At 41.5% G+C, this 25,523-nt stretch overlaps 1 pseudogene; it reads left to right on the top strand.

Annotated features, from left to right (window-relative positions):
* The window catches only part of LOC132650727 (zinc finger protein 431-like), a 294,095-nt pseudogene that overhangs the window by 160,033 nt on the left and 108,539 nt on the right, over positions 1–25,523 (top strand).

Genomic DNA, 25,523 nt, shown 5'->3' with positions numbered 1-25,523 from the left:
CATGCCCAGAAAGTTTCAATCAGCAAATGAAGAAAATAAGATGTTTCATGATAAGGTCAAATTTAAACAATATGTATCTATAAATATAGCCCAACACAGGGTGCTAAAACCGCCACCACCAAAATACCAGGATTTACAATCACTGTTTGTTGATATCTTTTAATACCATTGACCCAAATTCACCAATAAAAAGACACAGGGTCACAAAAATGGATGATAAACAGAATCCACCCTTCATCTAAACACATCAAACACAGCTTCATATCAAGATAGACATTATATCAAGGTAAATGTTTGAAAAAGATATTCCAAATAAATGGACTAGAGTATAAGCTTGTATAGCAATTTTAATATGTAACGAAACAGTTTTCAAAAAAGACTAATCAAAAGATGGCAAAAGACATGACATATTAAAATAAAACATCCAGCAATATAACATTTCAATACTTAACATCTATGCCCCCAACCTAACAGCACCCAAGTTATAAAAGAAACCCTTCTGCAGCTTGCATCACATCCAAACCCTAAACTGATAGGGGAAAACTTCAATATATCACTCTCACTAATGGACAGGTCCTCCTGACAAAACTGAACAGAGAAATGCTCCAGCTAACTAACTTCAAAAAACTAAATATACCCAAATGATGTTTACAGAACATTCACCCAAGCACAAAAGATTGTTCCTTCTTCTCAGCAATTCATATATTATTCTCCAAAATTGATGATGTACTTGAACAGTGGAAGTCTCAAAAGATATAAGAAACTTGCAATAACCTCCTGCATCCTATCAGACCACTAAGGTTTAAAGCATCACATCACCAATAACAAAATCAATAGAAAGCTTACAACCTCATAGAAATGGAACAACTCTCTACTGAATAAAAAATGGATCAAAACTGAAATAAAGAAAGAAAATAAAGGCTTTCTAGAAGTCAATAAAATGAATACACAACATATCAAAACTCATAGTACGCAATGGAAGTGTTGACCAGAAGACAGTTCATATCACTTAAATACATTCAGAAAAAAATAATCAGAAAGATCTCTTAGTAGCAACTTAACAACAAACCTAAGTACTCTAGAACAACATCAACAAAAAATTAAACATAACAAAAAGGAGTAGACAGTGAGAAACTACTGAACTCTGTCTTCACAGGTAAAACAATGTTTCCACAGGAAAAGAAAGGTGGATTCTATCAAAATTGATAATGATTAGATTTGAATAGTAGAGGTCTCCTGAATAAGCAGAGGTAAGTGTTCATCAGACAACGTGGTCATTCAGTCCAAACTAACTTAATAAAGACTAAAGTTTTCTTCTTAAATAAAAAAAGGATACTTTTGTTGTTTCATATTAAAAACAGTTAAGAGTTTTAAAATGTTTTAAGTAAATTCTAAGGTATAAACTTTTTTGAGTTGGAATAATTTGGAGTGAATATAACATATTTGAGCAGCATGGTGATAGGCCATGCATTTAATTCCAGCAGAGACAAGTAGTTCTCTATTACTTAGTTGTTTTCTAAATTCAGCAGTTACAATGACAGGGTGTTGGTGGTTCATAGCCTTAATCCCAGCATATGGGAGGTACGTGTCTTTTACATACCACCTGGGAGGCAGAGGCAGGTAGGATTTACAGTGATTTTACTTAAAAGCTGCTTGTAAAAGGCAGGCTGAAAATCAAAGTGAATGCCCTTTATTTTATGGAAATAAATACACTTTAAGATATATTTGTAAATGTTCAAAGAATTTTTAACTTTAATTGAGATATTATACTTTTTCTATTTCCAAAAAACCATTTTGCCATATAAAAGATATAACATCCCTAAAAAGGCACAACCCTCACCCCAGAATTGGGAATGGGGCAGGGTTTTGATTTAATCTTTTCAGGAGAATAAAATCGTCCAATTAAATAATACGGAGACCACTGGACACATGAAACTTCTGAAGAAAATGACAGATCACCAAAAGAAAATGTCAAAAGAGGAGTAAACTGTCCAACTGGTATTACTCACATTCATGTTGTCTCTTCTGCTTTCTACAGACATAAGTGCAAGTTGTCTTTATGTGATTGCTAAAGAACAATCCAAAATTCTCTATCTCATATCAGAAAAGCCACCTGGTAAGAAACAGAGGAAAGTAGAAAAATATGGGATGATTCTATTGTCCCAAATCTCATAATCATCTGGCATGTTGTGACTTCTGTACTTACCACAAACTTCAATAATCAAGAATGTGTACAGTGTTTGTGAAAGAATGAGGGGGTGAGAGAAAAAGCCAAAAAATAAGCCTAAAATATAGACAAGTTTACATGAAAAGAGGTAAGTAAACTCTAGCATGAAAAATTTGCACTGGACCAGAGATACCTTTGATTTTCTAATTAATACAAATTAAATAAAAACAGATTTCACAACTGCTACAAGACAAACACAAAGTGACACCTAAACTGTTATATTTCTGACCCTTCAGCTACTACTAACCTCCTTTACAGAGAGTCCTTTTACTCTGGAAGTCTCTTAGAAAATGGAGGTGATCATAAAGCTGGACTATGGCTTGCAGTCCCTCATGTCCCCTTGTGGGTTCAGGCACAGCCCAGCCCTTGCCAACACTCACACACAAAAAAATTTTGGAGAATATTTTAGTTTCTGTTTCCTGCTGCATGAATTATGTCACAATATATGGAATCTTTCCTATCCACTTATTTAAAACGAGGCACACCTGACAAAATTCTGCTTCTCAGAAGTTCCTTTTGTACCCTGGAATTAAATTTCCCTAAATCACGCCATTGTGACTGGTGGTAGTTGAAAGGTTAAAAGTATTGATGAGAGATCACCACCACCACCTCTTTTCTTCCAGTTTTAAAATGAGTTGTAAAATTTCTTATACAAAGCTCTATGTGGGATACACCATTCATCATTTCTAGAAATGAGACCTTCAGTTTTCCAATCTGTCCACTGCAAAACCAATGCCTGGGTTTGCACACTAGATAGTGATATTATAAGCACCACAACTTTCTACTGCCCAGGGCAAAAAGTCCTCACTTCTCTGGAGAATCAAGAAGGGTTGGAGGCCAAGAGATTCTACTGAGATCACCACATGGAGACCAACAGAACCACAGCCTAAAGCACAGTCTGAACCACAGTCCATCTCATTCAAAGCATATCAGGCTGTGATAGCTCAGCAACCTGCTCTTCCTGACCTGGGGACAATGGCCCCACACTCAGCATGACATGGCCTCTGGTCTCACTCACAGCTCTTTAGAGCTACATCAGAGGAAAATCCCAAAACAAACCCACAAACTACCTCCCACTATTGCTCCTGACTGCTAGGCCTGCCCAAAGTCCCTCATTAGCTTGAACAATACAGCTGAGTCTTAGGACAGTAGTAGCTCCTCTACCAGTGAATCAAATATCAAATGATGCTGATAAAAGAGGCATTCTAGCTTTGCCCTAAACCCTATGGGCGCACAGAACCCTAGCGTTATTATAAAAGAATGAAAATCCCAATTATTCTATTTTAAAACCTTCTAGTGCAGAGAGGCAGAGAAAGCACCCATCTGACCATCCTACTCACCTCAACTCCAAGAGGAAAAAGCCCCAAAAGCTCACCAGTTCAGATGACAGATCAGGGAGAATAGGCCAAAGGAACCCAAGGCCAAAGGCTTTCTAGCTCAAAGCTCAAAAAGCCCAAAATCTACCATGCTAAAACTCCTTCCACTTTTACACTCTGTCTTAAATACATTTCAGCTGAAAGTTCCGCTTACTCTTTAATCCCTGTCAGCTGGTTTCTTGCTTTGCCTCTTGATCTAGGGTTAACATTATTAAATCCAGTGCACAGAGAGCTTTTGAATTAAAGGTATGTTCCAGGGCTGACGGAACCATACCATAATCACCTGTTTAGAATAAACAGAAAGTTCTTGGAATTAAGGTTTGTGTTAGGCCTCAACCATACCAAAAAAAGCACAGGTTTTTACAGTTCACAATCTAAGGGATCACACTGAGATCAAATATCCTGCAACAACCTCATGGTGGAAACGTTTTAAAATACAGTCTTCCACTTTCCCAGGTCACCTGCTCATCTTCCAAGATACAGGTCATTTATTTTGCACATTCCATTACACAATCAGTGTCCAGTGCAATCATCTCTAACTCATAGTTGGGAAGTCCTTCAGCCAAACTTCAGTCAAAGCCAAACAGTAACAATCATTAAATAAAAAAAAAATGGCCATGAATTTGAAAGCAATGAGTAGTAAATGGGAGCTCAATGAAAATGAGAAATAAAACAAAAAGGATAAGGCTGTACCTAGGAATGTTGGAGTAGAAAGTTTATTTATAGATAGATGAGAGAACATAGTCAGACACAGGGAAATCTGGGACAGTCTAGAGTTGACATGACCCCAAGCTATGTGAGATGAGAGGAGAGAGGGAAGTGGAGAGCCAGAACAAAGGGCCAGGAGGATAAATGATAAATGAAAAAGACCAGGTAATCCAAACGGTTAGAATACATAAGGAAGGACAGCTGGGAGGAGGGCAACTCAACTCCTGGGCTAGAAATCTGTGTTTGACACCCATACCTTGTAACAAGTAAGGATTGAGGGATGCTGGGAGAACCTGACAGCCACGTCTATTTGATTGTTAAGTAGCCACCATAACCATTCATCCCAGCATTTGAGACATAAGAGTAGAGAGGAATGAGAAGGTTGAAATGATTTCATTATAATCTCAAAAATTATTTTTAAAAGTTGAAAATGGCTTTATGGTCCAATATTCTTCAGGGACTTCAAGTATGTAATAAAACAAACCAAGTATTACTCACACCTTTTCTCTCACATTGTGCATTTTCAAATGGGGGGAGGGGAAAGCATTCCTGTAAGGCACTACCACACCACTTTGTCCAGATCTTCTGTGTGTTTGAACTAGTGTAAGTGTAGAAATTTGCTTTCCAGAAACAAGTTCAGCAAACTCCCATGCCTCGGTGTACACTTTTCACTTTTACTGACCATCTAAAATTGATTACCTGACTCATTGCCATCTTCCCTCCTCCCCCTCCCTTTCTGTGTTGTGACAACACCAGCTTCAAAGTAGGTCAGTGAACTCAATTCTTACACAGGTCCCTCTTTATTTGTAATCAACTTCAGAGTTGAAAAAAAAAAAACATAGTCATACTGACTTTGAAAAACACAGGCCATTTTCTTGTAGAGGGAAATCCATTATTAAGATACTGTTTGATGCTGTCCCTGTGTACAATATTAGCTGCTGAGACCTGTAACCTGACAAAGCTTTAGCCAATAGCCTGTGTCTCAAATTTGAACTGACAGAACTGTGTCAATGAGAATTGTACATATGGGCATAAGACAGTCCCTTAATTCGAAATTCAATATTCACTGCATCAAGCTACCTGACCCAAATTGTACACCCCCCAATCAAGTCTGTTTTCATTCCGATTCATGAATTGATAAATACAGGTTGGGAAATTACAAATTAAAAATCTTCACTCTGCCACATTTCTAGATAATCCTGGTGAGCAAACATGTGTATCCCCAGATCCTAATCTCTAACGGACCTGGTTAGCATACTACTTATCTGTGGAATGTTTTACCAGCAGTCTTCCCTCAGCTAAAATCTAACTGGTACCACTAGTTTCTTAGCAATAGGAAACCCTTTACATCATCAGTTCTACTCTTCTATATCACAGTTTACTATTGGAGTGCTCTCTGACACATGACATACAATTTACAATCCCCACAAAGTCCAAATGGATTTTTTAGAACTGAGAGAACCAGACATGACACCCCTAAAGGTCACCAGGAACTAGGCCTAAAAAAGGTCACCCAAAGGTCACCAGACTACTGACTCTATCCCAAGGTCACCAGGAAAGATGATGAATGTGCCCCTATCTGGAAAGGGTGGGAGAGAACCCAGTTTTCTGTGATCTCTGAATCTTTGGATAAGGACAATACAGGTAGCTCCTGCAGCACTGATTCACTGATGTCCTACTTCCAGTTTTTCTGATGCATGAGTAGTGGTATTTGTTGTCTGGCCCTCTGTTTTCTGCTGTGCAAGCAGTGGGTTGTGGCTGTTTGTGTCTTTTTGTTTGACTGTATTGTCTGTTGCTGCCAGCTGCCTTTTTTTATTAATTGGGACTGACTGAGTATATGTAACAGAATCCTTCTACCCCCCTTGACTTGATTCTTTCCCATTTCAGGAGGTTTGAGCCATGCTCCACAGGCTTCAGTGACAGTGGCAAGGAGACACCAAGGGATGGATAAGGTATACGGAGCCCCAGTTTTGGCACCTCTGCAAATGTCCTCTGGTCTCTGGTCTGTCAGAACTTAGCCTCTGCTCTGGCCTCTGGTCTGGAAAAGGTTGGCTGCTGCTATGGTCTCTGGTTTGGTAGAGATTGGCTGCTGCTTTGGCCTCTGATCTGGTAGAGATCAAAAGATATGTTGCTGCTCTATTCTATGGTCTGTCTGAATGCGGTCACCATTCCAAACTCTGGTGTACTTGGGTGGAGCCTGATTTGGTGGTAGACCACCACTAATGGAACAGGATAGATGGCCGGTAGAGTGACAGGCCACTGTTCTGAGTTTTGGTATTTTCTTCTTCCATTCTCTTTGTGCACATTGTACCTGGTACATTCTTTTCTTGTGTTGTTCTTTTGTGGTTTTGTTTGTTTTTGATGGTCTCAGTAGGCCAGTAACCAAACAGCTGTGTTTCTTTGTGACTTTGCCTGCCCCATGTTTCCAGCACTACAAGTAGGGGCACCTCTGGTCACTAGTAGGAGCACACATTTCTACATGGTTGGCTGGGAAGGCTCAGTTGCAGAGGGGTCTGTGTGCAGAAAATCTTGCTGGGCTGGACCTCTTTGCCTCCTTGCTTCCTCTCTGAGGAAAGTTGGTGACCTGAGGTTAGCTCTGGCTTGGAATAATGATTTGCCAAATATGCTCACAGCCAAAATGTATTGTGGTTATTACTATTGTTATTATTTGGTTAGGGTTCCCTGTAGCCCAGCCTGGCCTGAAATTAAACAGCTATAAGATGACCTTGAATTTATGATCCTTCTTCTCCACCTCTTAACAACTGAGCTACCCCCCAATTCCTCAAGCTTCTTGTATTGAACCACAGGTGGCTTCCACAAGGAAATGGACCAAACCCAAAAGGAGAAGGCTTGGTTTCATTGAGCTCCTGGGTCTGTGCCAGTGTACTGGAACTGTGCCAAGAATGCCCACCTGCACACCTTGGCACAAGGTTTATTAGCCTGACTGCACTTATGAAATTGTCACCTCAGAACTAAGCCAATTCTTTTCCTTTTTATTTTTAGATTTATTTTTTTATACAGTGTGCTGCCTGCATGTGTAATAGCAGGCCAGAAGAGGGCACCAGATTTCATTATAGATGGTCATGAGCCACCATGTGGTTGCTGGGAATTGAACTCAAGACCTTTGGAAAAGCAGTCATTGCTTTTTAACCTCTGAGCTATCTCTCCAACCCAGCCAATTCTTTTTTAGGTGAGGTCTCAGACTGGCAACTACAAGAATTTTGTTAGAAAATCTTAGAAAGCACATGTATGATTGTGGTTTCCCTAGGTGGGGATGTAATACCAGGAACACAAAACCCTCAGAGACCACCAGGAGATGAATTGATGCAAGAGCAAGAGAGCTTTTTTACAAGAGTGACTGAACTTGGGGCCCAAGTCTCACTGACACAGCAGTAGAGAACTAGGACCTTGAGCCCTGAGTGAGCAGGGTTTTTAAAGGGAAAGACTCTAAGCAGGTGGGTTTCCATAACAGCAAGCAGGAGGATACATGTTTCCATGAGAGAAAGCAGGAAGGTTCATGCCTTGATGTTACAGAATTGGGTAGAAGCCATAAGGGAGAGGTGACCGTTTACATGATCACAATTCCCCGGGAGATTGTCTCAATTTTTTACTAAACATTTATTCTGTCATATTTCCTGGAGGCCGTTGCTTGGAGAGCTAGCTTTGTATTCTGTCAGGTGCACATTCTGTGATATTTCCTGGTACCTGAGTTCAGCTCCTGGTCAAGATGGTGCCTTATTTCAAAATGGAGTCACACATGCTAACTTAAACTCCTCAGGGAACTTCTGTCAATGTGCTCTTCAAAGAGCAAAAGGACTTAAGTGGAGGGTGCAGTAGAGGGTGGGGAGATGGATAGATGAGGAATTCACCATGTCTGGGTATCTACCCCTCCCCCCAGAAAATAAGTTAATTTACTTAATCACTAGTGCAAGAAAAAAATAGCTAGAATGTATTAGTTCAAGGTCTAAAAGTGAGGCTGGAGGGGTCCTTTTGGCAATGCTTTTGCAGAATTGCATTCATTCACTTGCAATGTTTGTAAATTCACACTGAGCAATGAAGGAAAGGAATGGGAGGAAAGTGAAGGGGAGGAGAGAGTAGGGGAATGGAGGGAGCGGGAAGGAACATGTTCAAAATCTTCCTGGCAAGAAAACAAAAAGGAAAAAAATCCTGCTTAATGAATTTCCACTTTTGTGTGTCCAAGAATCCTTAAGTTGTGTTTATGTGTACATCCTTTCATCATATTTACATATATGATGGAAAAGCTGGCTGAATAATGGTGTTTCAATGTCATCCTTAAATTTCAACTGAATTATTTTGGGGCCCTAAATCTAAACCTAATTTTTATCAATATTGTAGGTTTTGCTTGTTTTGAATGTGTTGTTTTATTTTCTTAGTTAATAGTGTGTCCACAGTCCATTACACCAGGGTCATCATACTTGGGTCTCTAGAAAAGTAATGAAAAACAATAAATAGTACTAATAATGTTGGTGAATAAAATGAAAGTAACTGAGTGCATTGTACAATGATCTCAGATGATCTTTTCAAACAGGTCATTTTATGATGAAATCTTTTTTTCATGAGGAATAAAATGTCTGTTAATCTTAGGGCTTGTTTACAGCATGCTCTTGAAAACAAGGTTCAAGATTCATCCTGAAGTCATAACATCTAATGATGTACAGAGAGGACACAATCAGCTTTGCGGATATGGTCTCCTAGGGATAAATATGGCAAGATGCAAAGCCCAGAACATTTTCTGAGGACCTGACCTCTCATAAAACCTAATGAAAATATAGATTCTTCTCAGAAAATGAACATGTACATAAAACCAACTATGTATAAAACATGTATACAGCAAATGTCAGGAGAAGGACCAGGATAAAACTAACACCAAATAAGTAACACTGTTGCTGTACCTGTAATTTCTATCTTACCTGGAAGGCAGAAACAGGAAGACTGTTAACCCCTGTATTTAAAGCAGAGCATCTGCATAATGAAAAGCAATGCTTTGCTTCTCTTGTTCCTTTTCTTCCTCCTCCTCTTTCTCCTCTTTCTTTACCTTATATAGGTGAAGGAAATGTTCTACCTCTGAGATATATTCCTAGCTTCTGTACAAAACAGATAGATACAGATTGTCTTTGCATATGATAAAGCCAGATGTTAAAGCTTACAAAAAGTAACTTGTTATGGGAGAAATGAAAGAGAACACAGAGAAGGCCACAGACATAGAGACTGTCCTACTAACAGCAAAAACAGAACAAAGATAAAAAATACTTCAGGAGAAGTTTATTACAGTTGGTACAATGGCTGGCATTAACAAATAAAATGCTACATGCTCCCATCTTCTAGGTGGGAATGCTGTATTACTCTCAGATTATGAAGACTTTGTTAAAGGCATTTACTCTTTAAAAGGTTATTTGCCCTTCCCCAGATAGTTACTGTTTGTGAATTAGGTACCCAATACTGTGCTAATTCCTGTACACACAAAAATGATTCATGCAAACACTATTCTTTCTCTATAAGCTTATAGTCTTCTGGGGTAATCCACCATAAACAAACCCATAGACCATGCATAGAAATGTATACATCACTATAAATTCCACTATGAAACCTCAAGAAAAGCAAGAGGGACGTAACACGCCAGAAGATACAGAGAACATACGTATTCAAAGGCTGAGAGTTGAGAACCTTTTAGTTCAGTAGGTGAAATGAAAGAAGGTGAATTTGTTTGGAATATACTAGGGAAGAAGAAAGGAATTATAATGATAATAACAACAATAATAAAGATTAAAGAGGAAGCCAGAGGGGCTGAAGAGATGACTCAGTGATGAGTATTACCTCCTGTGGGGCTGGAGAGATGACTCAGCTGCTCTTCCATAGGTCATGAGTTCAATTCCCAGCAACCACATGGTGGCTCACAAACATCTATAATGAAATCTGGTGCCCTCTTTTGGCATTCAGGTGTATGTACAGATGGAACATTGTATATGTAATAAAAATAAATCTTAAAACAAAACAAATCATTCCCTGCTTCTTTACAGCGTTTCTAGCATGTCCATGGTGGCTGACCATCTTCTGTAGCTCCTGTTTTAGGGAATTTGATGCCATATGACCTCCTGGAATATAACGCACTCATGTAGTAAGCTTATATATATGCAAGTAAAGTACTCTTATCTCTCATCTACGCAAAAGATAAAAATACCTCCCCCTAGCCCCCCCCCCAAAAAAAGAAGAGGTCAAACACATCAGATGTGAGTTCAAGGCCATCCTGGTCTACAGAGTCAAAGCTGCACAGGGAAACTCTGTCTTGAACAGCAGAACAAAACAAACAAGATCATAAATCAAGTGTGTTGACACATGCCCGTAAATGGAGCATCAGGAAGGTCAGGAATGAAGGTCAACCTGGACTATATGAAACTGTCTCAGAAACAAAACAGCAGCAACAACAGCAAAACCTCACAAGAATCTGAGTGCCCGAGATGCTTTGGGATATTCAAATTTTTTATCTTAATTCTTGGCTACATAGGGAGCTATTGAGGAGTGTAGTTGTTTAAATGAAAATGACCCCTACAATCTCATATATTTGAAAATCTGGTCCCCAGTTGGTGGAACTGTTTTGGAAAAATTAGGAAGTGTGATCTTGTTGAAGAGGTGTGTTCCTGTGGGTGGGCTTTGGGGTTTTTAAATCCCACACCATTCTCAGCTCTTTGCCTCATACTTGTAGAGCAGGATGTAAGCTCTCAGCCACTGTTCTGTCTGGTGCTCTGCCTGCCATTCCTGTCTGCCAGTATGGTCCTTTACCATTATGGTCATGGACTTAACTTCTGAAACTCTAGGTACCCAACCAACCGTTTCTTCTATAAACAGCCGTGGTCATGATATCTTAGCACAATGATAGAAAAGTAGCTAAGACAAGAGGTTTGAGAACAAGAGAGAAATGCTTTGGTGTACACTTATCTCAAAGATCCTTTTGTCCTGTAAAATTAATAACAAGATTTCAGAAATTTCAGGCCTCACAGCACCCAACCCAGAAGGCAGAACGTACTTGGGTGGGGTGGTGGAGGGGCATGCGTGAGGCGCGGCGCAGGCACAGTGTGCGCCTCCATTGTCAAGCATGACATAAGCGCCATTGCTATGGCTACAGACGCTGAGCTCGTCCCGGGCCTGGTGGGCGGTGGCTGTGAGGGCGGCGACAGGAACCCGCTTCTCGGGCACGGTGGCGGCGGTTGTGGCACAGCTTCATTGTGATAGGCTGAGACCAAGAGAAACCGGGTAAGGGTGTGCTTTGGGCTCCGCCTGGGCTCCGCCTCCGCCCCGGGCTCCGCCTCCAGCCCAGGATCCGCCTCCGCTCCCCCGGGCTCTGCCTCCCGCCGCCCCCGGGCTCCTCCCCCGTCTTTGCCCCGGGCTCCGCCTACACCTTGGGCTCCACTCCCCGCCCCGGGCTGCTCCCTTCACCCAGGGCTCTGCCCCCGCCCCGCCCCAGGTTCCACCTCTGTCTCCCGGGCTCCGCCTCCGTCCCTGGGCTCCGCCTCTGCCCACCCAGGCTCCGCCTCCGCCTCGGAGCTCCACCTCCGCCCGCGGACTCCTCCCCCGCCTGCGCCTCTGGGCTCCGCCTCTGCCCCAGCAGCCATCCAGTGGGCTAGGTGGTGCTGGACCTGGCATCGCGGCTGGGAGACGTGGAGGAGAGAGGGTTGGGTCCCGCGGTGGAGGACCAGCAGGTCCACGGGTGTTGGCAGCTCCGGCCATCGCAGAGCTGCGGAGCCTGGCTGTGGGCGTGTGTGAGGGACCCGCAGGACGGCGGTCGCGGGGCAAGGCCGGGGCTGTGTAGTTGGGGCTGGTGGGCTGGGCGGGTCGGGAGAGCCTGCTCGAGTTCTGCCAAGAGCATCTGTAGAGGCTGTTGGTATCCGGGACCGCGCCCTCATGCCTGCGGGGTTGGGAGGGCGGGAGCACAGTGTGTGGAGTTCCTAGGGATACACTTGTGCCCTGCATCCTGAGGAAGAGTGATGCTGGGTCCAGTCCTCCAGGAAAGGAAGTGCAGAGAGTCCAGTGCTGCCACCCGCCTGCCTTAGGGCAGGTGAGTGGGGGAGCTTGGACATCCCAGTCTAAGGAATGTACTTGGAAAGGCCAATTATTTTTTTAGGAGAGGTCTCAGACTGGCAATTTGAAAAATAATTGTTAAAAAATCTTAGAAAGCACATGTATGATTGTGGTTTGCAAGGGTGGGGAACCTCTTTCTATGTGCTCCCCAAAGTGCTAAAGGGGAGGGGAGGGAAGCGGAGAGGAGGAACATTTCCTGGCACAAAAACAGAAAGGAAAAAAAAATCCTGCTTAATTAAGTTCCACCTTTTGTGTGTATGCCCAAGAATTCTTAAGTTGTGTTTATGTGTACAGCCTTTCATCATATTTACATATATGCACATATATATGTAAACATATATATAAAAGCTTGCTGAATAATGATGTTTCAAAGTCTTCCTCACATTTCAACTGAATTATTTTTGGGCCCTAAATCTAAACCTAATTCTTATTAATATTTGGAGATTTTGCTTGTGTTGAATGTGCGTTTTATTTTCATAGTTAACAGTGTGTACACAGTCCCTTACACCTAAGCCATCATACTTAGGTCTCTAAAAAAGAAATGAAAAACAATAAATACTACTAATATGTTAATGACTAAAATGAAAGTAACTGAGTGCATTTTACAATCATCTCAGATGCTCAGTTCAGACAGGACATTTTATGATGAAATCTTTTTCATAAGGCACAAAATGCCTGTTAAGCTTAGGGCTTGTTTACAACATTCTCTTGAAAACAAGGTTCAAGATGCATCCTTAAGTCATAACATCAAATGATGTACAGAGAGGAAGTAATCAGATTTGCAGGCATGGTCTCTTAGGGATAAGTATGGCAGGATGCAGAACCCAGGACATTTTCTGAGGATCTAACCTCTCATAAAATTAATGAAAACATAGATTCTTTGCAGAAAATGAACATGTACATGAAAACAACTATGTACAAAGCAGGTACAGAGTGAATGTCAGGAGAGGGACCAGGTTAAAAACTAACACCAAATAAGTAGCACTGTTGTTGTATCTGGAATTTCTATCTTGTTTTGAAGGCAGAGACAAGAAGACTGTTAATCCGTGTATTTAAGGCAGAGCATCTGCATAAAGAAAAGCAATGCTTTGCTTCTCCTGTTCCTTTTCTTTCTCCTCCTCTTCCTCCTCCTTCTTTACCTGGTATATGTGAAGCAAATTTTCTACATCCGAGCTGCATTTCTAGCTTCTGTGCAAAACAAGTAGATACAGATAGTCTTTGCATATGATAAAGCCAGATGCTAAACCTCACTAAAGCTTAAAGGAAGTAACTTGTTATGGGACAAATGAAAGAGAACACAGAGAAAGCAACAGGCATAGAGGAGGATGTCTTAGTAACAGCAGTAACAGAACAAGATAAAAAGACTTCAGGAGAAGTTTATTACAGGCGGCACAATGATCGGCATTAACAAATAAAATGCTACGTGCTCCCATCCTCTAGGTGGGAATTCTTTATTAATGTCAGATTATGAAGACTTTGTTCAAGGCATTTACTCTTTAGAAGGATATTTGTCCTTCCCCAGATAGTTACTGTTTGTGAATTAGGTACCCAATGCTGTGCTAAGTCCTGAACACACAAAAATGATCCATGCAAACATTATTCTTTTTCTATAAGCTTAGATTCTGGTGGGGTAATCCACCATAAACAAACCCATAGACCATGCATAGAAATGTATACATCGCTATAAATTACACTGTGAAGACTAAAGAAAAGCAAGAGGGACCTAACACCCCAGACAGGATAAAGAACATATGTATTCAAAGGGCCTGAAGTGAGAACATTTTAATTCAGTAGGGGAAATGAAAGAAGGTGAATTTGTTTGGACTATACTAGGCAAGAAAAAAGGAATAACAATAATTATTATTATTATAATAAAGATTAAAGAGGAAGCCAGAGGGCCTGAAAAAATGGCTTAGTGATGAAAAAATATTTTTGTGGGGCTGGAGAGATGGCTCAGAGGTTAAAAGTACTAGCTGTTCTTCCATAGGTCATGAGTTCAATTCCCAATAACCACATGGTAACTCACAACAATCTATAATGAAATCTGGTGCCCTCTTATGGTGTGCAGGTATACATGCAAACACAATATTGTATTTGTAGTAAATAATAAAACTTAAAACAAAACAAAATATTCTCTGCTTTTTTTGCAGACTTTTTAGCATGTCCATGGTGGTTGACAATTTCTGTAGCTCCTGTTTCAGCGAATTTGATGCCATATGACCAACTGGGATATAAGGCAGGCACAGGTGGTACACTTATATACATGCAAGTAAAATACTCTCATCACTCATCTACAGAAAAGATAAAAATAGCCCCCTCAAAAAAAAAAAAAGAGGTCATTGGGCATAGTGGCACACACTGGATCTCTGTGAGTTCAAGGCCATCCTGGTCTACAGACCTACTCCAGTCCAGGCAAAGCTACACAGGAAATGCTGTCTTGAAAAGCAAAACAAACAACAACAAAACAATACAAAAACAAACAAATGAAAAGGATCATAAAGCAAGTGTGGTGACACATGCCTGTAAATGGAGCATCAGGAAAGTCAGGAATGAAGGTCAACCTGGACTATAAGAAACTCTGTCTCAAAAACAAAACAGCAGCAGCAGCAATAAAACTGCACAAGAATCTGAGTGTCTGGGATGCTTTGGGACATTAAATTTTTTTAATCTTAATTCTTGGCTATATAGGAAGCTATTGAGGAGTGTAGCTGTTTGAATAAAAATGACCCCTCTAGACTCATATGTTTGAAAATCTGGTCCCCAGGTGGAGTAACTGGTTTGGAAAAAATAGGAAGTGTGATCTTGTTGAAGAGGTGTGTCACTGTGGGTGGGCTTTGAGGTTTTTAATCTCACACCATTCTCAGTTAGCTCTTTGCCTCATACTTATAGATCAGTATGAAAGTTGTCAGCCACTGTTCTCTCTGGTTCTCTGCCTGCCATTCCTGTCTGCCACCATGGTCCCTTTCATGATGGTCATGGACTGACCTTCTGAAACTCTAGGTACCCAACCAAATGTTTCTTCTATAAGCAGCCTTGGTCATGATATCTTAGCACAGTGATAGAAAAGTAGCTAAGACAAGGGGTTTGAAAACAGGAGAGAAATGCTTGGAGGTACACTTATCTCAAAGATCCTTTTGTCCTGTAAAATTAATAGTAAAATTCAGGGCTCACAGCACCCCGACCCAGAATGCAGAACCTTCTCGGGTGGGGCGGGGGAGGGGCTTGCCTGAGGCGCAGCACAGGCGCACTGCGCGCCTCCATTGTCAAGGATGATGCAAGCGCCATTGCTATGGCTACAGACCCTGAGCTCATCCCGGGCCTGGTGGGCGACAGCGTCGAGGGCGGCGACGGGAACCCGCTTCCCGGTCGCGGTGGCAGCGGTCATGGCAGAGCTTCATTGTGGTAGGCTGAGACCAGGAGAAGCCAGGTAAGGGTGTGAGGCGGGCGCAGCCTTGGGCTCCGCCTCCGCCCCTGGGCTCCCGCCTCCACCCCCGGGCTCCACCCCCTGGCTGGGCTCCTCCCCCACCTCTGCCTCTGGGCTCTGCCTCCTCCCCCAGCAGCCATCCAGTGGGCTAGGTGGTGCTGGGGCAGGCATCGCAGCTGGGAGGTGGGGAGGGGAGAGCGTTGGGTCCCGTGGCCGAGGAGTGGCAGGTCCACGGGTGTTGGCCATCGCGGAGCGGTTGACCCTGGCTGGCTGTGGGCATGTGTGAGGGACCCGCAGAATGGCAGTCGGGAGTGAGGCTGGGGCTGTGCAGTTGTAGGCTGGCGGGCTGGGCAGGTCGGGAGAGCCTGCCCAGGTCTGCCAAGAGCTTCTGTGGATGCTGCTGGTACCTGGGACTGCGCCCTCGGGCAGCAGGAGTTGGGAGGGCAGGAGCACACTATGTGGAGTTCCTAGGGATACACTTGTGCCCTGCATCCTGAGGAAGAGTGATACTGGGGCCAGTCCTCCCGGAAAGGAAGTGCAGAGAGTCTGGTGTTGCCTCCTGCCTGGCCTGGGGCAGGTGGGGTGGGGGATTCTGGACATCCCAGTGGAATGAACACTTGCTGCTTGGAAAGGCCACAGGATCCTTGCACCTTGAAACATTTCTAGGACTATTGTTTCAGGACATATGTGGCGGCATTCCAGAATGAAATGACTCTTCTTAAGTAAAGACAGCCAGCCTACCACTGCAGGTGCTCTCTCTCACTTAGCTTTCAAATGATTTGATTGTTCTCTTTATTCCATCAGAAAATTCATCTTAAGGCACAGTTTGGTACCAGCAGCCCCTTGTCTCAGGAAGTGCTTAGGTTGTGTTCGGATGATAGTTATTCGTTGGTTGCACTAGTGTGCTAATGTTCTACTCATCTCTTTTTTATTATTTATTCATCCCTAAGAAATTGTTTAAGAGAAGGGACACTTCACATTTTTTTCTCACTATTACCTAATTGAGGTCATTTAAGAGAATCGCTTGCAGGTTGGTAGGATGACATAGTAGATAAAGGCTCTTGCTGGGCAAGCCTGGAGACCTGAGTTTGACCCCTGAATTCCTGAAAAGGTGGAAAGCAAAAATGACAGCACAGAGTTGTCATCTGACATTCCCCTGTGTTCACTAGTATTCATCCTTTACCCACATCATGAACACTCCCTCCTCCCCACACATACACAACAAAAAAAGAAGACTGTGGGCTGTATTTAGAGAATCTTATTGCTGTTCCACAATGTCATGTCATTTCACTTTTCAGTCTCTTACAGACATAGTCTTACCCAGACTGCCAGTGTGGAGAATCAGCTTTGTTTTTAATCTTGTTCAGTTTTCAGTTACATTGTTCTCCTTACAACAATTTTATTTAGTTTGGTTTTTTGAAACAAATTCTCTCTACAGAGACCTGGTTGTCCTGGGCTTCCCTATGTAGACCAGGCTGGCCTTGAACCTACAGAGATCTGTCTTTCTCTGCCTCCCAAGTGCTGGAGTTAAAGACCATGTTCAGCTCTCCCACAACACTTTTGAAACGATAACAAACTTGAAGATAGTTTCAAGTATGTACAGTTAATTGCTCTTTTACTTTGGACATTTTGAGAGGAAGCTGCTGACCTTATGCTCTGTCACTCAGAATGGTTTAGTGTTGATTTTATACAAACAAGAACTTTGTCTTACATAATGACAGTGCAGTTATCAAATTTGGTAATTCACACTGACACAGTATTACATTTAATTTGGGTTTTGTTGACTATGTTATTACTCACATAATTGTCGAAGAAGTTGGTACATTTAAGTGTTGCATTGTTTCCTTATCTTTTTCGTATCTTTCAATATGGAATAGTTCCATCATCTTTTTCATGATCCTGTCACTTTTGATGACTGTGGGTCAATTGTATTTTGTCTTCATTAATTTATTTATTTGTTCATTTTACATCCCACTCACAACCCCATTCCTTCCTCTCCTCCCAGTCCTGCCCTCATCCCACTCACCCATTTTCCCCAGAGAGCCCCCAACCAACCCACCCTGGCACATCAAGTTACATCAAGATTAAATACCTCCTCTTTCACTGAGGCAAGATAAGGCAGCCCTGCTAGGGAAATGGGATCCAGAGGGAGGCACCAGAGTCCAAGTCATAGACAGACCCTGCTCTAGTTGTTAGGGGACCCACTTGAGGACAAGCAGCCCATCAGTTTCATATGTGGAGGGGACCTAGGACTAGTACAGGCATGTTCTTTTGTTGGTGGTTCAGTCTCTATGAATCCCCATGGTCGCATGTGAGCTGGTTATGTAGGTCTTGTGGGGTCCTACCCCTCAAGCTCCCTCAATCCTTCCTTTAATTTTTCCACAAGACTCCCTGAATTCTGCCAATGTTTCTTTGGCTGTGGGTCTCTGCAACTGTTTCCATTATCTGTTGGATGAAGCCTCTCAGATGATAGTTATGCTATTCCCCTGTCTACAAGCATAACAGAGTATTATTAATAGTGTCAGAAGTTGAGTCTTTCCCATGGGTTGGGTCTCAAGTTGTGTCAGTCATTGGTTGGCCATTTCCTCAATCTCTGTTCCATCTTTTATCCCTGCATATCTTGTAGGTGGTCAAATTTGAGTGAGAGTTTTCTGAGAGTTATCCCTCCTCTGGCTATGGGATATGTCTACTTAAGTTTCAATATCCCTGCTTTTAGGAGTCTCAGCCAGGGTCACCCTCATATCTTCCCAGGCACCTCCAAAATTTCAGGTCTTCATCTTGTCTCAGATATGCCTCAACACCAATTTCCCTTCTCTCCTAGTCCTCTCACCCCCATTCCCACTTTACCCACACCTGATCCCCCTCCTGTTCCTCTCTTCACCCCAGTCTCCCACCCACTTCCTCTCTCGATCCACCTCCCATGTCTGTCCCCTTCTTAGTGGGATTCAATAATCCTCTCTTCAACCCTCCATGTTACTTAGTTTATTTCAGTCTGTGGGTTGTACCATGGTTATCCTGTACTATATGGCTAATATCTCAGGTTGATTATTTTTCTAGACTCTCTCTAAGCTCTCTGTGTTCTCATAGATCGATGCATAAACATGGACAAGGTTATCACAAAAGTGTAATACACTGTGTCCTGTCAGGTGGTACATACTTTCACTCTGATTACTTGTAATCAGTGTTTTCCAGGCTTTTCTACTACACAGTTAATATGCTGTACCCCCATGAGTACCTTGACACTATGTCTTGGTCCTCATCAGAATGTTAATGCATTTGCCATACACTTACATCAATATGTATTCATGATTTATGTGCCGTCTGTAGTGGACTGGACTGTTACTGTTTGTTTTAGTCTGCTGGGGCTAAGTGACAAATGATTTATAAATAAAGGCTTTACTTTTCACAGTTGTGAACTCTGGAAAGTCTAAAGTTAAATTATAAGGTCTAGTTGGGGGCATGCTTGTCTACAGTCTTGTTCTCACTTTAAACTCAGTGTTCTAAAGGGCCACATGATTTTATAAGGTCTCTTCAATAAGGTTATGAACCTATTTATAAGGGCTTCACCTCCCAGACCTGAGTACCTCCCAAATATTTCTTGTAGTTCTATTACTTTGGGTCTCAAGATTTCAACATAGGAATTTTGGGAGGACGTAGATATACAGAACATTTTGATGTTCAAATTGTTTTGTCATTTGACCAATGAGAGCTTATATATATGGCTTCTGTGTCTTTTTTTCTTTCCATTTTTATATTAATTTTTTAATTACACTTTATTCACTTTGAATCCCTCTGTGCCCCCTCCCTGCTACTCTCCCAATTCCATCCTCCCTCCTCCTTCTCTACACATGAACCTCCCTAAGTCCACTGATAGGGAAGGTCCTCCTCTTTTTCCCTATGATCATTGTCTATCAGGGCTCATCAGAAATAGCTTCACTGTCTTCCTCTGTGGTCTGGTAAGGTTGCTTTCCCCTCAGGGGGAGGTGATCAAAGAGCAGGCCAATCAGTTCATGTCAGAGCCAGTCTCAGTTCCCATTACAATGGAACCCACTTGGACACTGAACTGCCATGGGCAACATCTGTGCATGGTTCTAGTTTATCTCCATCAATGGTCCTTGGCTGGAGTATCAGTCTCAGAAAATACCCCTGTGCCCAGATTTTTTGGTTCTCTTGCTCCCCTTGTGGAGCACCTGTCCTCTCCAGGTCTTATTTCCTACTTCTTTCATGAAGTGCTCTGCACTCTTCCCAAAATTTGGCTACAAGTCTCAGCATCTTCTCTGATACCTTGCAGGGTAGAGCCTTTCAGATTCCCTCCGTTTTAGGCTCTTATCCTGTTCCCTGTTTTCTTCCCCTTCTGATGTCCATCCTCTTTGCCTTTCTGAATGAGGATTCATCACCTTAGCCAGAGTCCTCCTCATTCATAATTTTCTTCAGTTGTATAGATTTTAGTATGTTTATCCTATATTATATGTCTAATATCCATTTTGAGTAGTATATATCCTGTGTGTCTTTCTGCTTCTGGGATACCTCACTCAGGATGATCTTTTCCAGTTCCCACCATTTGCCTGCAATTTTCATAATTTCCTTGTTTTTTTTTTTTTATTGCTGAGTAATATACCATTAATTAGATGTACCACAATTTCTGTACCCATTCTTCAGTTGAGGGGCATCTGGGTTGTTTCCAAATTCTATTACAAATAAAGCTGCTACAAACATGGTTGAGCAAATGACCTTCTTGTATATTTGAGCATCTTTTGGATAAATGCTTAGGAGTGGTATAGCTGTATCTTGAGGAAGCACTATTGCTAATTGTCTGAGAAAGTGCCAGATTGATTTCCAATGTGATGTACAAGTTTACATTCCCACCAGGAGTAGAGGAGGGTTCCTCTTTCTCTATATCCTCTTCAGCATGTATTGTCACTTGAGCTTTAGAACTTAGCTCTTCTGATGGGTGTAAGGTGAAATCTTAGGGTTGTTTTGATTTGCATTTCCCTGATGACTAACAGCATTGAGCATTAAAGTGTTTCTCTGCCATTCCTCTATTGAGAATTCTCTGTTTAGCTCTGTACCCCATTTTTTAAAAATTGGATTACTTGATTTATTGCTGTTTAACTTCTTGAGTTCTCTATATATTCTGGATATTAGCCCTCTGTCAGATATAGGGTTAGAGAACATCCTTTCCCAATCTGTAGACAGTACCCTTTGCTTTACAGAAGCTTTTCAGTTTCATGAGTTCTCATTTATTGATTGGAGCTGTTAAGAGTCTGTGCTTTTGGTGTTTTGTTACACCAGTGAAGACACAAGACCTGAGAAAGAGATTTTCCTGACACAGGCAAGAAGAGCATAAGAGTCCTTTGCAAAGCAATGGTTTTCTTCAACAAAGCAAGCACCAAAATTTAACTTAGGGCATAAGGATAAGTTCAAATATGGGTTTGCCTACTCAGAGCCATTCTAAATTAATTCCCATGTTGAATGTGATAATAATGTAAAAATAAGAGATAAAAAGGCAATCTTGGCTCAAATTCATGCAGAATTAGATGTAAAAATTTTAAAATTATGGACAGAAATGCCTCTGGAATGGTTATCCTGTACTATATAGCTAATATCCCAGGTTAGTTATTTTAATAGACTCTCTCCAAGCTCTCTGTGTTCTCATGGATCAATATATAAACTGGGACAAGTGTATCACAAAAGTGTAACACACTGTCCTATCAGGTGGTACATACTTTCACTTTGATTACTTGTAATCAGTGTTTTCAAGCTATTTCTACTATATAGATAATACCCTGCACCCTCATGAGTACCTTGACACTCTGTGTCTTGGTCCTCATCAGAATGTTAATGCATTTGCCATACACTTAAAAAACATCAATATGGATTCATGATTTATGTGCCTTCGGCAGCAGACTGGACTGTTATTTTTGTTTTAGTCTGCTGGGGCTAAGTGACAGATGATTTATAAACCAAGGCTTTACTTTTTACAGTTGTGAACTCTGGAAAGTCTAAAGTTAAATTATAAGGTCTAGTTGGGGGCATGCTTGTCTACAGTCATGTACTCACTTTATACTCAAATGTTCTAAAGGGCCACATGATTTTATAGGATCTCTTCAATAAGGTTATGAACCTATTTATAAGGGCTTCACCTCCCAGACCTGAGTACCTCCCAAGGATCTCCTGCAGTTCTGTTACTTTGGGTCTCAGGACTTCAACATAGGAATTTTGGGAGGACATAGATATGCAGAACATTTTGATGTTCAAATTGTTTTGTCATTTGACCAATGAGAGCTTGTATATTCGGCTTCTGTGTCTTTTTTTCTTTCCATTTTTTATATTAGTTTTATTAATTACACTTTATTCACTTTGAATCCCTCTGTGCCCCCTCCCTCTTCCTCTCCCAATCCCATCCTCCCTTGTCCTTCACACATGTGCCTCCCCAAGTCCACTGATAGGGGAGGTCCTCCTCTCCCTCCCTATGATCATTGTCTATCAGGGCTCATCCTGAATAGCTTCACTGTCTTCCTCTTTGGCCTGGTAATGTTGCTACCCCCTCAGGGGGAGGTGATCAAAGAGTAGTCCAATCAGTTCATGTCAGAGACAGTCCCTGTTCCCATTACAATGGAACCTACTTGGACACTGAACTGCTGTGGGCAACATCTGTGCAGGGTTCTAGTTTATCTAAATCAATGGTCCTTGGTTGGAGTATCAGTCTCAGAAAATACCCCTGTGTCCAGATTTTTTTGGTTCTGTTGCTCTCCTTGTGGAGCACCTGTCCTCTCCATGTCATATTATTTCCTACTTCTTTCATGAAGTTCTTTGCACTCTGCCCAAAATTTGACTACAAGTCTCAGCATCTTCTCTGATACTCTGCAGGGTAGAGCCTTTCAGATTCCCTCTTTGGTAGGCTCCTGTCCTGTTCCGTTTTCTCCCTCTTCTGATGTCCACCATCTTTGCCTTTCTGAATGAGGATTCTGCATCTTAGCCAGAGTGATCCTCGTTCATAGTTGTCTAGATTTTAGTATGTTTATCCTATATTTTATGTCTATTATCCACTTATGAGTAGTATATACCCTGTGTGTCTTTCTGCTTCTGGGATACCTCACTCAGGATGATCTTTTCCAGTTCCCACCATTTGCCTGCAATTTTCATGATTTCCTTTTTTTTTATTGCTGAGCAATATTCCATTATGTAGATATACCACAATTTCTGTATCCATTCCTCAGTTGAGGGGCACCTGGGTTGTTTCCAACTTCTATTACAAATAGAGCTGTTACAAACATGTTTGGACAAATGTCCTTGTTGTATACTTGAACATCTTTTGGATATATGCTTAGGAGTGGAATATTGAGGAAGCAGTATTCCTAATTGTCTGAGAAAGTGCCAGATTGATTTCCAAAGTGATTGTAAAAGTTTATATTCCCACCAGGAGTGGAGAAGGGTTCCTCTTTCGCAACATCCTCTTCAGCATGATTTGTCCCTTGAGCTTTAGATCTTAGCTATTCTGATTGCTGTAAGGTGAAATCTCGCAGTTGTTTTGATTTGCATTTCCCTGATGACTAAGGGTGTTGAGCATTTCTTTAAGTGTTTCTCTGTCATTCCTCTATTGAGAATTCTGTTTAGCTCTGTATCCCATTTTTTTAATTGGATTACTTGAGTTGTTGCTGTTTAACTTCTTGAGTTTTCTATATATTCTGGATATTAGCCCTCTTGTCAGATATAGGGTTAGTGAACATTCTTTCCCAATCTGTAGACAGGGTTCTTTGCTTTACAGAAACTTTTCAGTTTCATGAGGTCCCATTTATTGATTGTTGTTTAGAGCCTGTGTTGTTGGTGTTTTGTTACACCAGATAAGACACAGGACCTGAGAAAGAGATTTTCCTGGCACAGGCAAGAAGAGCATAAGAGTCCTTTCCAAAGCAATGGTTTTCGTTAACAAAGCAATCACCGGAATTTACTTAGGGCATATAGATAAGTTCAAATGTGGATTCACCTACTCAGAGCCATTCTAAATTAAGTCCTATTCTCAATAATGTAAAAATAAGAGATAAAAAGCACTCTTGGCTCAAAGTCATGCAGAAATAAATGTAAAAAATTTAAAATTATGGACAGAAATGCCTCTGGAATGTTTTGACCATAAATTCTTATTTCAAAATGAAGTAAAGGAGGCCATGAAAGTAGATTGCTCAGGGAGCAATGCCATCTGGTAATAATGTCTTATCTATGAGGGGGATGTTACAATACTACAGTTTTCACTTACAGAAAGGACAAAGCACAATTTCAGAAAACTTCTAACGTCCCTGTGTACACTATCCCTCAGGAAAAAAATCTATACCTTGAAAGATAGTTTGCATTTTGAAATCATTGTGTAGCCATGCCTGTTTTAGAAGTGTCCGTGGAGGTGTGCATGGTGGCACACAGCTGTAATCCCAGCACTCAAGGAAGATGAGGCAAACAGATTTATGTGATTTTGAGGATGGCTGGGTCTACAAAGTGAGTCCAGAACAGCTAAAGCTACACAAGAAAATTGTGTCTCAAAAACAACCAACCAAACAAACAAACTGAAAACACACTCTGTGGAACAATCTGGCCTCAGTCTGAAAGATTAGCCTGCACTGAATAATAGATTTAGGATGACAGGGATGCATTTCTGAGCTAAGCTATGATTTTTAAGTGGTCTATCCTTGAATCAAGGAATTAAAGAATAAAATAAGATGTACGAAGGAACCATTTTCCTTTTAATGAACAGCAATAAGTCTTCATATTCTACAAATAATTTCTGTTATCTATAAATGGCTGCATTGCTTTGTTAACTTCATCATTTATAACCAGATACTAGACATATAAATATAGGGTAATCATACTAAAATCTGTAGGGCTAAAGAAGCTAATCAAGAAAGAGGACCCTGGGTAAGATGCTCAGTCTCCATTCAGAAATAGAAACAGGATGGACACCAGAAGAGGGAAAAAGCAGGGAACTGGACAGGAGCCTACCAGAGAGGGCTTCTGAAAGACTCTATGCAGCAGGGTGTCAAAACAGATATTGAGGCTCATAACCAAACTTTGGGCAGAGTGCAGGTAATCTTATGAAAGAAGGAGGAGAAAGAAAGACCTGGAAGGGACAGGAGCTCCACAAGGAGAGCAATAGAACCAGAAAAATCTGGGTACAGGGATTTTTGGAGACTCATACTCCAAACAAGCACAAAGAATGGATATAATGTAGTACCCCTGACAGATTTAACCCATTGCAGCTCAGTGTCCAAGAGGGTTTCCTAGTAATGGGAACAAGGACTGTCTGTGACATGAACTCAGGGCCTGGCTCTTTGGTCACCTCTGCCTGCATGGGGAACAGTCTTACCATTCCACAGAGGAAGACAATGAAGACAGTCCCTGTGAAACCTGATAGATTAGGTTTAGATGGATGGAGAGAAGTACCTTCCCTATCAGTGGAGTGGGGGGGATAGGAGAAGAAGAGGGAGAGAGGGTAGGATTGGGAGGGGATGAGGAGGGGTCTATAGCAGGGATACAAAGTGAATAAACTATAATCAATAAAAATAAAAATGAATTAAAAAATGCTGGAGTGTGTTTGTGTATACTTACATGTTTTGTGTATATGTGCTAGTGAGAGTACAACTTATTGCTGTTTATTATCTACATCCCATATGTAAGTTCTTGACATGGAACACAATGAGTCTTTTGG

The sequence above is a fragment of the Meriones unguiculatus genome (genome assembly GCF_030254825.1).
Source record: "Meriones unguiculatus strain TT.TT164.6M chromosome 13 unlocalized genomic scaffold, Bangor_MerUng_6.1 Chr13_unordered_Scaffold_28, whole genome shotgun sequence".
Lineage (NCBI taxonomy): Eukaryota > Metazoa > Chordata > Mammalia > Rodentia > Muridae > Meriones > Meriones unguiculatus.
This window is presented reverse-complemented; position numbering and strand designations above follow the sequence as displayed.